This window comes from Centrocercus urophasianus, unplaced genomic scaffold (genome assembly GCF_019232065.1).
Source record: "Centrocercus urophasianus isolate 14NV4802_14NV808 unplaced genomic scaffold, USGS_Curo_1.0 seq_30, whole genome shotgun sequence".
In the NCBI taxonomy this organism is placed as follows: Eukaryota; Metazoa; Chordata; class Aves; order Galliformes; family Phasianidae; genus Centrocercus; species Centrocercus urophasianus.
The window spans coordinates 12,104,606-12,116,121 of NW_024884867.1; the positions used below are offsets into that span (position 1 = coordinate 12,104,606).

At 46.1% G+C, this 11,516-nt stretch overlaps 1 long non-coding RNA gene across 1 annotated transcript; it reads right to left on the bottom strand.

The window, feature by feature from the left end:
- Positions 1-2,185: 2,185 nt before the first annotated feature.
- Positions 2,186-9,007, bottom strand: LOC122165662. Its single transcript, XR_006170572.1, has 3 exons — positions 8,729-9,007; positions 4,745-4,910; positions 2,186-3,457 (listed from the first exon to the last, which is right to left on the bottom strand). It is a non-coding gene; the product is annotated as an uncharacterized LOC122165662 (long non-coding RNA).
- Between the last annotated feature and the right edge of the window lie 2,509 nt (positions 9,008-11,516).

Here is an 11,516-nt window from a genome sequence, read left to right on the forward strand (position 1 = left end):
AATAAAATCCTGCTGGCTTTCAGCTGGGTGCCAGTACCCTGTGTTGTACTTGACAGCACCCTGCACATGTGCAGTCATTCTTCATTCCCCCAAAACATACCATCATCTGAAAACTGAATGTGAGGCATCATCTGTGTTCAGAGAGTTGAAAAGAGTGATACTCTGTCATCCTAAAACACGAATAATCAGCCACTCCTAAGCACAGTGCATAAATAAAACTGTGCAGGAAAGCACTGAACTGATACCTGGAGAGTAAAACACTCTGGGAGAGACTCATTTACACGGAGTTCTAATGCTAAACCTGGTCAGCTCCCAGGGACCTGACCCACATCTGTAAAGACTACGGGAAATGATCCTGACTTCTGCAGTTCTTGCTTTTCACCCACCTTACCAGAGATCGCTGTCTCTCAGTGCACAGGTCCTGCCACCGATAACTGCAGTTTGACTAGAGAGACTAACAGGGGTTCCCCCATCTCTGTTTTCTGAACACATTAAATTAGGTCAGTGCCTTGCTCTGGAACAAACCTGGGATCGCTCTTTTAATCTACTAGAGGCGTGCCCACCTTCCACCTTCCAAACAAGGATTTGGTCCAGTTTATTCTAGCTACTTTTCTCTTTCTTGAAATAGCAAAATTATCTATTAAAATATTTTGGTAGACGTTCAGCAAACTCAAAACTCAGCCGACGTTTAGGTAATCCTGTGGATTACAGGAGAGCATCGTGGGGAAGCAAATGCACAGGGCAGGTGATTCGTCTTCCTCACCTGTGCATTCCTCAGAGTGTCCGGTACTCAGATGAAAATGGAACATGCTGCCTGTTCTCCAAGTACTGGCCCCTTCCAGGTCACTCGTAAAGCAAAACCTGGTTGTACTGAGATAAACTGAGCTGTGAAGCAGTTCCAGGAGAGGGAAAAGTCCATCCCAGCAGACAAATGGAGGAAAACCAGAGTGCACAGAAGAGCTGAGCTGGGATACCTCGTGCTCTCTTCAGACTGACTCCAAATGGACACTTTGCTGTTCATGTGAGAGTGCTTGCAGCAATAAAAGGGCTCTAACACCTGTGATGTTCAAACAGTATAAACGTCTCTGCTTGCTCTCACTCCCTGGGTTCTGACATTTGTCTCACTTACTCTTCCTGTGGGCTGCACAGTTCAGGAACTAAACTTCTGCTTCTGTTCAGGCAGTGCAGATCACTCATGTCTCTCTTGACTGATTTAACCCTTTTAACCTCCTGCATCTCCATCGAACATGGAGCTTTTTTTTGCCATGTGTGATAGCACTGCCAGGAACCAGTGTGTCCTGATGGTGAAACTGACACCAAAAGGAGATAACCACAATTGTCAAAGAACCGGAGAAACCACAGAAGAGAAGAAGAGGGTTTGGTTGTGTCTCTCATGCAGGGGTTGACAAGCAGTGAGCACAGCCATCACCTGGCACCACAGCCTGCTACTGGTAGGCAACACGGGCATGGTGGCAATCGCACCGGGACACTTTTCACACAAGTGACCTGTTCATTCAGTGGAATCACTGTGAAAAAGACATCTTTCTTCAGCCTGATGAAGTCAGGCTGCGGTACATTCTCCCTGGCCACTATTTATTTTATAAGTGTCCTGCATGTAATGAAAGGAACAATCTTTCTTGCCATCTGACTTACTGAAAGGCACATTCTGTGTGTTGAACAGTTTCAGAGAGCTAATGGCAAAGTGCACATTACTAGAGCAGCACTGAAAGCATTTGTAAACATCATCATCATCAAAGAGGCCTAGAGCTGCAAAGGCTGTTTTTTGCCTTGTGAGTTTATGTCTGTAAATGACTAATTGGTAAAGTTTTATCTGCAGAAGGTGGTTGGTGGTGGAAGATATTTACAAGAAAGAAAGCAGGAAATAATTCATCTTGAGAAGCTGAATCTAACCTCAGACGTTTGTGAATTAAAATGGGCTTTAAAAATATGTTTATTTTCTTTTAAAATGTATTAAAAATACAACCTCAGTGTTCATGAATGAGAAATGGAAACACGCAGCCAGAGGGTATAGAAAAGCCTGGGAAGCAGGTGAGCGTGAGGCTGTGGCCGCGCCGAGCCCCTCGGGGAGCAGCGCAGCACTTGCACCACTCTGCACTTGTTATGCATTTATTCAAACAAACAAGATACCAAGAAACCAAAGCTCAGCTGTGGAAAGTAACCACTTACATTTTATTGCCTTATGTAACCCACCAAAAATTCTTCCTCTTTGAAACAAAAGCAAGAACAACAACAAAACCAAACCGAAGTGCTGGTGTTGTAGGCCAGAGAGCAGTATTTTCCTCTAGGCCATGGAGTTGTTAAAATCATTTCAAATGAGCTTGGTGTTTAGTCTTCACTGCAGGAAACGTTGTTCTACCTGTCTGAAATCGCTCTTATCGGGAAAACAACGCTTACTACCTCTGCTGAAACATCAAGGGGTGAGTCTTTAAAACGGTTATACGACCTTTAAAAAGCACGCAAAATAAAGGAACAGCAAGGATGTTGAAATTCCTATTAGTTAAATGGCCTCCTAGGCTTTCATTGGATTATGGATGTATTTAACTAATAGAAAACATCGCCCAGTCTGATTCCTGTCTTGGAAGCAAAATAGGGATAATTTAGTATCAAGAGTGATTAATGTCATTTACTTACCCATTTTGCTAGAGCTGTTACTGAATTTAAAATGCTACTCGCAAATTAAATATTTTACAACCATTTTGCTCCTAATTGGTTGCAGATCACAGATTTCCTTTAAACATAATGGCTGCTGAGGTGGAGGGGTTTGCAATGCACATTGTTCTTTTTACAATCTCTTTTGACGTATTGAGAATTCGTTTAATTTCAATTAATTTCAGTTAAATGAGATGAGGGTGTTCTCAGCAGACCGCCTTCTGGAGCAGTGTGTTGTTTCAAAGCGTGGTTTAAGTGTGCACCATCCCTCACCATATTAATTTGCACTCTCTGCTCTGTCTGTGTCAGTCTGTGAGAGTTTGAATCAATGTAGCTTAAAGAGATGCCATCTTGATTGTTCCTTGAATAATAACAGGATAGTTCAACACACCCTTAACAAAAGCACACGCCATCAGGTTATGAGTTTGAAGGTTTTAGGGATTTCTTTTGATGATTTCTTTTAACACAATATTTCAAGAGTCCGGATGAGAAGTCCAGAGCACACATCTTCTATGTGAGCAGTGCAAAAAAGCTGGCCATCTCTTTCCAGTAGTAATTTTCATTATCAGTGTCTTCTGAGAGTTGTGCTGAAACCAAGACGAGGTCTGCCAAGAGCCAGCTGGGAGCAGTGATGGAACCGCACTGCGTCTGAGTCAGCTCCTGTTGGACAAAGCTTACGTGCACGCTTGGAAGAAACCCTAATAGTCTGTTTCAAACGTCATCCAGGTGTTCTCAATGGGGTTGTTGAATTTTTCTTAATCACTGCTAGGCATACATCTCTCCTCTCCTGAATTTTTAAATGAGAAAGAGAAAAGCTGAGCTGAGACATAAGGATGCCAGAAGCTTCCTCTATCAGGTCTTAAGAGAGTGATTTTTCTCTTAATTTTTTGACCACGTAAAGGATTTCTGTTGTGCTTACAGCACCAAAGGAGTTTCCTTCTAAGCTTAGGACAAAAAATGAGCTCCCTCTGGTTTCTGCCACGAATTGCAAGTCTTCCACCTCACTGCCAACATCAGATGAAGTACCTGGAAGAACTGGTGAATGATGCTGCCCCGAAGTCTCTCACCCTATTCTCTATCTCCGCGTCATTAGTAACCGGGCAAAACTCAGCCCTTTCCGGACGGCGCCGTGATTCCCCCCACATCGTCCGTCCGCAGTGGAGCTGACAGCCCCGAACCGCCGCGGGGCGCCCGCCCAGCCCAGCGCAGCCCGGCGCAGCGTTGCACCCCCATCCTCTCCCCCCCGCTGCTTGACGCAGCAGCCATGCGCGGGCTGCATTCGCCCCTTCCTTTCCCAATTCAAACATTTGCTCCCTGATCATCCAAATATTGATTTAAAAGGTCTTTGAGGTCGTTTGGGAAAACGCATTTGAATGTTACAAATGTGGACTCGGTCCACTGCGAGGAATACCTGGAGGACTGAGACCAGCAGGGACCCTCTACACTCAGCTAATGCCGAATTCTCTGCAGCATTTGCTACAGTCGTGTAGTCAGAAAGATGACTTTGTGGACAAGGACTATTTTTAAATGTCTTGAAAAGATACTGCTATCTGTTGGATCTTAGTCGATGATTTCTACGACCTAAATTCCACCTTCGCCGACAGAGAGCTGCTGTTCCGCAGGAGTGTTTCCAGCAGAGCTCTCTGATCCGTGCAGGCTTGGCTGTGGGCTCACAGTGGGTCGGGGCGCTCACTGCACAACTCGCCGTCCCTGTGGGCTGTTTTCCAGCTGCGGATCTCAGTGGGTGCAGAAGCTCAGCTCTCACAAGAGCGGCTCCCAGCTGCACTGAAGCAGCACTTCCCAGTTTCGAGGTGTATTAATACCCAAATGTCATTGCTCCTTTTCCCCACTGACATGAAAGGTACACAGAACTACGTGAAGGACATAATGGTATTAGCTGAAATGTTTCTAAGGGCTCTTTTTCACCTTAAGCACCCACTGCTTCCCTGTGGTTAAATGCACAGTGTGTGCAAGGTATTAACCAAAGAAAATCTGTCATTGCAAAGGCTAGTTTGCAGGGCTTGTTAATTCATTTGTTTTCCTTTTCCGCTTGCGCCAACAAAGTCTCGCTTACCTCGTTTGCTATCTCTCGTTGTAAATGATGAGGAACAGTTGGTTCTAATTAAAGGAAGGTGATCTGCTCGGTTGCCCAGTCAGACAGCTGGATGAGAACCACCGGGCGACATGGGACGTGTAGCTGAAGCACCAACCTTCGGGGCACTTGAATAGCAGGTATGCAGCTTAAGAGAAAATGCCTGAACTAAATGACAGCATCAACTGTTTTGGATTTATGAGATGAGAAGCCCAGATGAATTTTGAGGTAATGGGAAATTAATCTCGAAACAAAGTTTTAAATAGTATTATTTAAAATTAATCCTTGTGGGTGCTACTGAGCAACACAAAGATTAGATTTAACTTTGGAAGCATTCTCCAAGGCTGCAGGTTTAAAACAAGGCGATATTGGTTAACAGCTAAAAGCAATGAGGTCTTCAATTCTAGGATGCAATGCAGCAGCCGTGTGAGCAATACTGTGAGCACTTCTCTGCAGGTTCTGTTTCCTTTTGAGGGGCAGTCTAAGACACAGTCGACCTGGGTGCTCAGACACTCGTGCTCCCCCCGAGTTCCCCAGTTTAGGCTGCAGATTCCTAAGTTTTTTGAACGAAACCATTTGTTTGATAATCAAACCATAACTCCTTAATTCCCCTTGTGTCAGTCAGCCACTTTGAAATACATTCACTGCATTTGCACAAGTGTTTACTGATGGGATTTTTTGGCTAAAAAGCCACGATTCCATCATTTATCAGAGAAACAACCCCCCGCTAACACTGCCCAGAGACACGCTGCGCTTGCACCCCCGCAAACATCTTCTTGCTTGGCACGCATCTCACTGATAATGTAAGAAAGAGGAAACCTTTCTGCTGACCTATTCTCTCATTAAATCCTTGGTGCAGCAGAGATGTTTCCCTCAGGTCCATTGCCCACAGCACCCTGCTGCCCGCCCCGTGGCTCGGCGCTCACACACCCAGGCAGCGCTGCCGGGGGGCTGCGGAGCCGCCTTCGTGCTTTGGTTCGTTTTCATGAACATCAAACAGATCCGTGCACTGAAATGGCTGCAGGATAACAGTGCTGGAGATCTCAAACAAATGAAATTCCTAAACTGTTATGATTAAATCAGTGAATGAAGGAAATAACCCTCCTCATCCCATGCTCTCCAGACAGTGTGTGATACACTTCACTTTGTTTTGTTTTGCTATTAAAAAAACACAACTGCTTAAAAATCAACAGTTAGGAAACGGATTTGGACAGGAGGGAAGAACTGAATCCCAGATTTGGTTTCTGATGAAGTTCTGTGGATTTTCTTTTTAGTATATATGGGGAATAACAAAAAAAACAGAACTACAAAAATAAAAAAAAAAGAAAGGAATGTCCTGAACATTAAAAGAAAGGAAGATCCTGTTTTGTCACTGCAGCACCCTCCAAAAACCACTTGCAGCCCCAGCACAGCCCTGCTGTCTCCCTGGCCAGCCGAGAGTGCGCTTTCATTGTCCAATGCAGTGAAACAGACTTGATACTCGTGCTGCAATAAGAGGTTACAGAGCACAGCCACAACAGCTACACAGCAGAGGAGTGCATCCTAGGCATTTCAGGGAGGGATTTTGTTTGTAAGTATTCTGTTTTAAAATGCACACAAACACTGCTTCTCCAGCGGTGGAAGGATGAGCTGCCTGAAATCAGCTGATCCTGAAAAAGGTTCTTCCTATTCAGAATTTGGTTAGTCAGAAGCTCAGAACTGTCTGAATAGAAAATACCCCAGGAACCCTGCTGAAGCACCTTCTGATCAGGCAGAAAGTTCTGCACAGTAACCTGAATTAATGCAAAATATTTGGAGCACTTTGCTCTGGCTAAAAATCATGCATGAAGTTACGAAGCATTTGAACTGTGATTCAAGTAGGATTTTACACCAAACTGTCTGCACATTCTCTTTAAAACATTAGATAGAAAACAAATGATCATTTAAAAGTCTCTCTGTGTTGTTGTGGTTTTTTTTTTCGCTGTGTGGCCCCACTTAAACGATCTCACTCAAAGCAGTGCACTCTTGAGTAACCTCACCTCTCAGTGTTACGCTGATAAACTCATTTCAAACAAACGCAGCTCAACGCCAACACAGCCTCAACAAGAAGTAGAATTACACCAACAAATATCGCACAAACTGTTTGAAACTGCATGAAATCCGAGACTGGCAGATTCCTCAAACAACTAGTAGAGGAACTTCTGCCTGTTTGACGCTTTGGAGCTTTTCTCTGCTCGATACCCTTTTCTGATGGAACGCTGTCACGTTCTTTCTGTTTTTAAATTGAAATGAAGCTTTCAGGCACAGCCATGAGTTTTCTTTTAAATGACGATTCAGCATTGCTGTTCACTTTTATACCCATGCCAAAGCCCCGCAGGATTCCTTTGAGCTAACCTTCATCCCCTTTCTGCTCCTGTGTTAGTCTCTGCTAGAAAGCAAGTCAGCTGTAATTACTTACAGGTGAGTTGCCCCATATCAATGAAATAGCTCCGTGAAAACAACGGCATTGAATTGAAATGTAGTTGACAGAAACACATTGATTTATTGTACGTGGATTTCTAAATGCTTAACGACCCCTCTCTCTTCCCTCAGCGCTAAAGGAAGGAAGATCCAGTAGGGAGCGGTGGGCACGAGGTCCGCCCGCCCGTCAGCCCGTCTCGCTCCCGCACGCTCCGGGGCAGGATGAGAAATGAACTCGGTTAAAGAGTTTCCGAGGAAAAAGCCTCGTTCCTCATTTCCGAAGCCCGGCGCTGGCCGCAGCGAGGCACGGCGCCCGCACAGCGCCGTGACATTCACTGAAAGATGATTTTTTTTCACTCCGTTGTGCTTTTTTTTAAAGTGTGGTAACTCCACCCATAACTCTGTAACTTCCCACTCACTCCATCCTTTTTAACCTTTTAAGCACTGCTCCTGACCTCCATCCTCCCTGCCCCTGCAGAAGGCGTTTTCAAGCCCCGTCCGTTGTTACTGCCCGGATCCCGGCAGCTGCACAAACAGCTCGGTGCTGGGGGCGGCAGGGACCCACTCACCCACGTCGGGCTGCGCGGCGGGCAGCTCCGAGGGGCTCTTTTGCCCTGCTGCTCATATACTGGTTATTATGGTTGTTCCTTATTTATCTATTTATTTGTTTATTTGCTTATTTATTTTCCAGGGGAGGGACAGGATTTTGTTTTGTTTTTACAGCAGCCATCCAGAGCCCCGGGTATTGATTTTCGGGCACATGAAAGGCATTTTTTACAGGCCTTCCCCGTGGAAGGGAGCAGCAGTAAAAGGTGATACCACCCACTCCGAAGGAATGCTGTGCATGCAATTAGGAGCGAGCTCCCGGCCGGGGGGTTAGAATTCAAAGCGAGGCAGAAAGCTCCCCACCTCCCACCAACAACAAATCCATTAAAGCTACCGAAGCCATCAATACTAATCAATGCATCCCGCCGCCCTCGGCCGCTTCGGGGCCGCGCTCCGGCCGCCCGCAGCCCCGGGGCTCTGCCCGCCCCCCCGCTCCGCCGCGCAGACGGGCCGGAGTGCCGCCGGGTGGGGGCTGCGAGGGGCCGGGCCGGGCAGCGCGGGGAGCAGCGAAGTGGTTAATCAATAGCAGGGCTGCAGGCAGGGGAGGGGCGGGCTGCGGGGGGATAAAAAATGCAGAGAGGAAGGAAATGGAGGGAGTGAGAATTAGACTCACTATAAAACCTCCTCGTTGTGATTTACAAAAGGGGAAGGGGAGCGCCGGGGGGAGAGGCGAGCAGAGCCGCCCCGCACGAAGCCCCTCTGCTGCGGGCCCGGGGCAAAGCCGCCGTGTACGGTCTGTGGAACGACACGGATTTGGGCGCGAGCTGTGTAGCCGTGCATCCCCTTGTTTTTCCTTCTTTTTTTTCCTTTCCTTTCTTTTTTTTTTTTCTTTTTATTTCTTTTCTTTCTTATTCTTTTTTTTTTCTTTCTTTTTTTTTTTTCCCCCATCCAATCCCTCATTCACAACTCGCATTTACTGACCGGTTTTCTCATTCACGTTCCCCTCCGCTCCGCCAATGTCAGCGAGCACAGAGTGTGCTTTGTGGGCTCTGATCGGCGGGGATGGCAGATCTCTGTGCTGCGTGCTGGTTACGTTCATTCACTTTGAAGCAATCGATGGGACGTGTTTGTGGAAACACAGAAGGTATTTCTGGCCATCTGCTAGCTAGGGAACAATTCTAATTATTTCTTTCTATCGAAAGGAACATGGGGATTCTCTGGCTTTCTTGTTTTCAATCCTGCAGATAGGACAATGCTAATGTTAAGAAAATACTGAGCTTTTATCTCATTAAAACGATTGCTCAGCCTAAATAAAGGCGTGTTTTGGGAGGGTGAGTGAGAGTGGACTTCGAACTTCTAAAAATCGTTTATGACAACTTTGATATCCCTACATATCCGAAGTTTTTTGTTTATGTTGTTAATCTAAAAGTCCTGTAAGCAACAGCATTCATTGAAAGAGAAAGGGGGAAAAAATGATGCTTTGAACTGCAGTGATACACAAATACATATGTGGATGGGGGCACACATACAGAATTGTTTTAAACAGTTCAATTCTACTGTGGTGGAATCAAAGCCCAAAACAAAACTTCTGTCAAAACTTCTGTGACAAAAAATGTCACCCATTCAGTGGCAGTGCGAGGGACCGTTCAGGTCGGTGTCTGAAGGAATGGTGCACTTCATATTCCATGCCTGTGTGTTTTGAAAGAAGAAAAGAGGCCGTAGTCGTGCATCATTGGAAGCAAGTTGGGATATGAGAGCAGCCAGGGGTGGCTCTGACTCCCAGCCCACGTGGGGAGGTGCAGGGACTTTTTTGATGCTGAAGCAAACCAAAAGCCCAAGCTGTTCAGGTTAAACATTACTAGGCAGCGCTGCCCTGCGAACATTTTATGAATCCATTTGTTCCTGTCTCCCATGGAGTTTTACCAATTCATTTTGAACCCAGCTGTACAGTTTTGTCCACAGGAGCAAACGTTTGCAGCTCGGGAGCTGGAAATAAAAGAGAAAACACAAAAATCAAATCTACCCTTCCCAAATTTAGCAGCCTTCCCCAAGGATAGATTTTAAAGTTAATTTATAACAGCCTCTGTAAATATCTTTGGAAACTTCTGTGAAATTTCCCTCGCCCCACTCTTTCCTCTTTGTTTCTGCCTATCACCCACATTCACAAAGCATATGTATGTTGGAGCCCTAATTAGGAGGGTTTTATATGAGTTTGTACATGTGTTTTCACACAGATGGTACCGGTGGTGCTCGTGTGAGACTGCACTAACCTTGCAGATGGAAAGAATGTTACTAAAGAAATCATAATTAATAGCATTAAGAAGCTGATTAGAATGAAAAACGCGTTACTGCAGTGGGGGTCTCATGAAGAAATAGTCATGCCTGCCTGCCTGCCACAGATTTAAGAACTTTCAGCCACGAGGCCTTGAACCGAGGCAGCTCCGGTTTGAGCAAACGCAGTGCAGACTCCACCCCCAGTGACATCAGATTGAGTTACACCGCAAAATACCCCAAGATATGGGGGGGGAAAAATCAGTTTTCTCTTTTCCCTCCTTGATGTTCAAAAACGATAAAAAAGCCATTCTTTTGCCGCATCGGTCGTTCAGCGAGGAGCACTTCTTTGAAGCGAACTCACATCAGAACGGACGCTTTATGTCAGCCTTCCTTTCCAAAGGGAGGAAAGAGCACAACCGCGCATTTGCAGCAAAACAACAGCAAAACATTCCGAAGAACTCCCCGATGTCCGCAGCTCCAAACCTCAGAGCGCAGCGCAGTGGAGCAGCGCTCAGCCCGAGGGCAGAGCACCGGGCCGGGGCTGGGAATGGTCCTGCGCTTCATTGACGGGGCGGCCGAAACGAACCTGAGAAACCTGCTCGGAACGGGCTGCACAGTTACACATTTTTCACGTGAGCATCCAAGGCAGCTCCCTTTCTCTGGGATGTGTCATTTCCTGTGTAGCTGGAATAATACGTGAAGTCAGAGGATCTCGGTGAATTTATGTATTTGTGTACGCTGTGATTTGGAAAGAAGGAAAACCAGAAATCAGCACAAAGCATTTTGTTGAAAGCTTTGGGAAACAACCACACTGAAATAAGAAAGGAGTTTTCAATTATTCTTAGCGTTTGGGATGAGGGTGGCAATGAGGAACTACAAGGGCCAGAGTGGGACAGGAAAGCTCCCGTGCCTACAGCCTCGTGGAGCTGGGTGCCGTATGCAGGGAGCAGGTCCCCACCAGGAGCTGCTAAACCAGCTCGGTTCTTACCTGGTCCCCACAGCCTTCATCTCAGAGTGAACTGTTGAGAGCCAAGCACTAAGCAGAACGGCATAAGGAGGCACTCTGGAGAGCGACAGCAGGCTGAAGGGATGAGCTGCAGGGATGTAGGGCTCACCTTTGCTCCAGGAAAGACATCTTTCTGTTCTGCTGTAAGATATCTATTTTTTTCTTTTTTCGGTTTCCCCAGAAGTAAAGTGTCAAACCCACAAAGAAAGTGATGTAATTAGTGTCGGTACCCACTACAAACCCGGATCTCTGACGAGAGACCAGCGCAGCTTTTCAAACGCCTACCGTTTTGAAATTAAAAAAAAAAAAAAAAATCTAACAGACACAAGAATCCCTCTTGAATCCCCCCTGGCCCTTTTGAATTCACGCCCTGCCTTACATCAAACGCTTTTTTGCTGATTAACTGCACAATCAGGTCCCTGCAGATCAGGGGAAGAATGGAGAAGAGAAAAGCAACCTCTTTTCCAGAGAACAATACCATTATTTCAG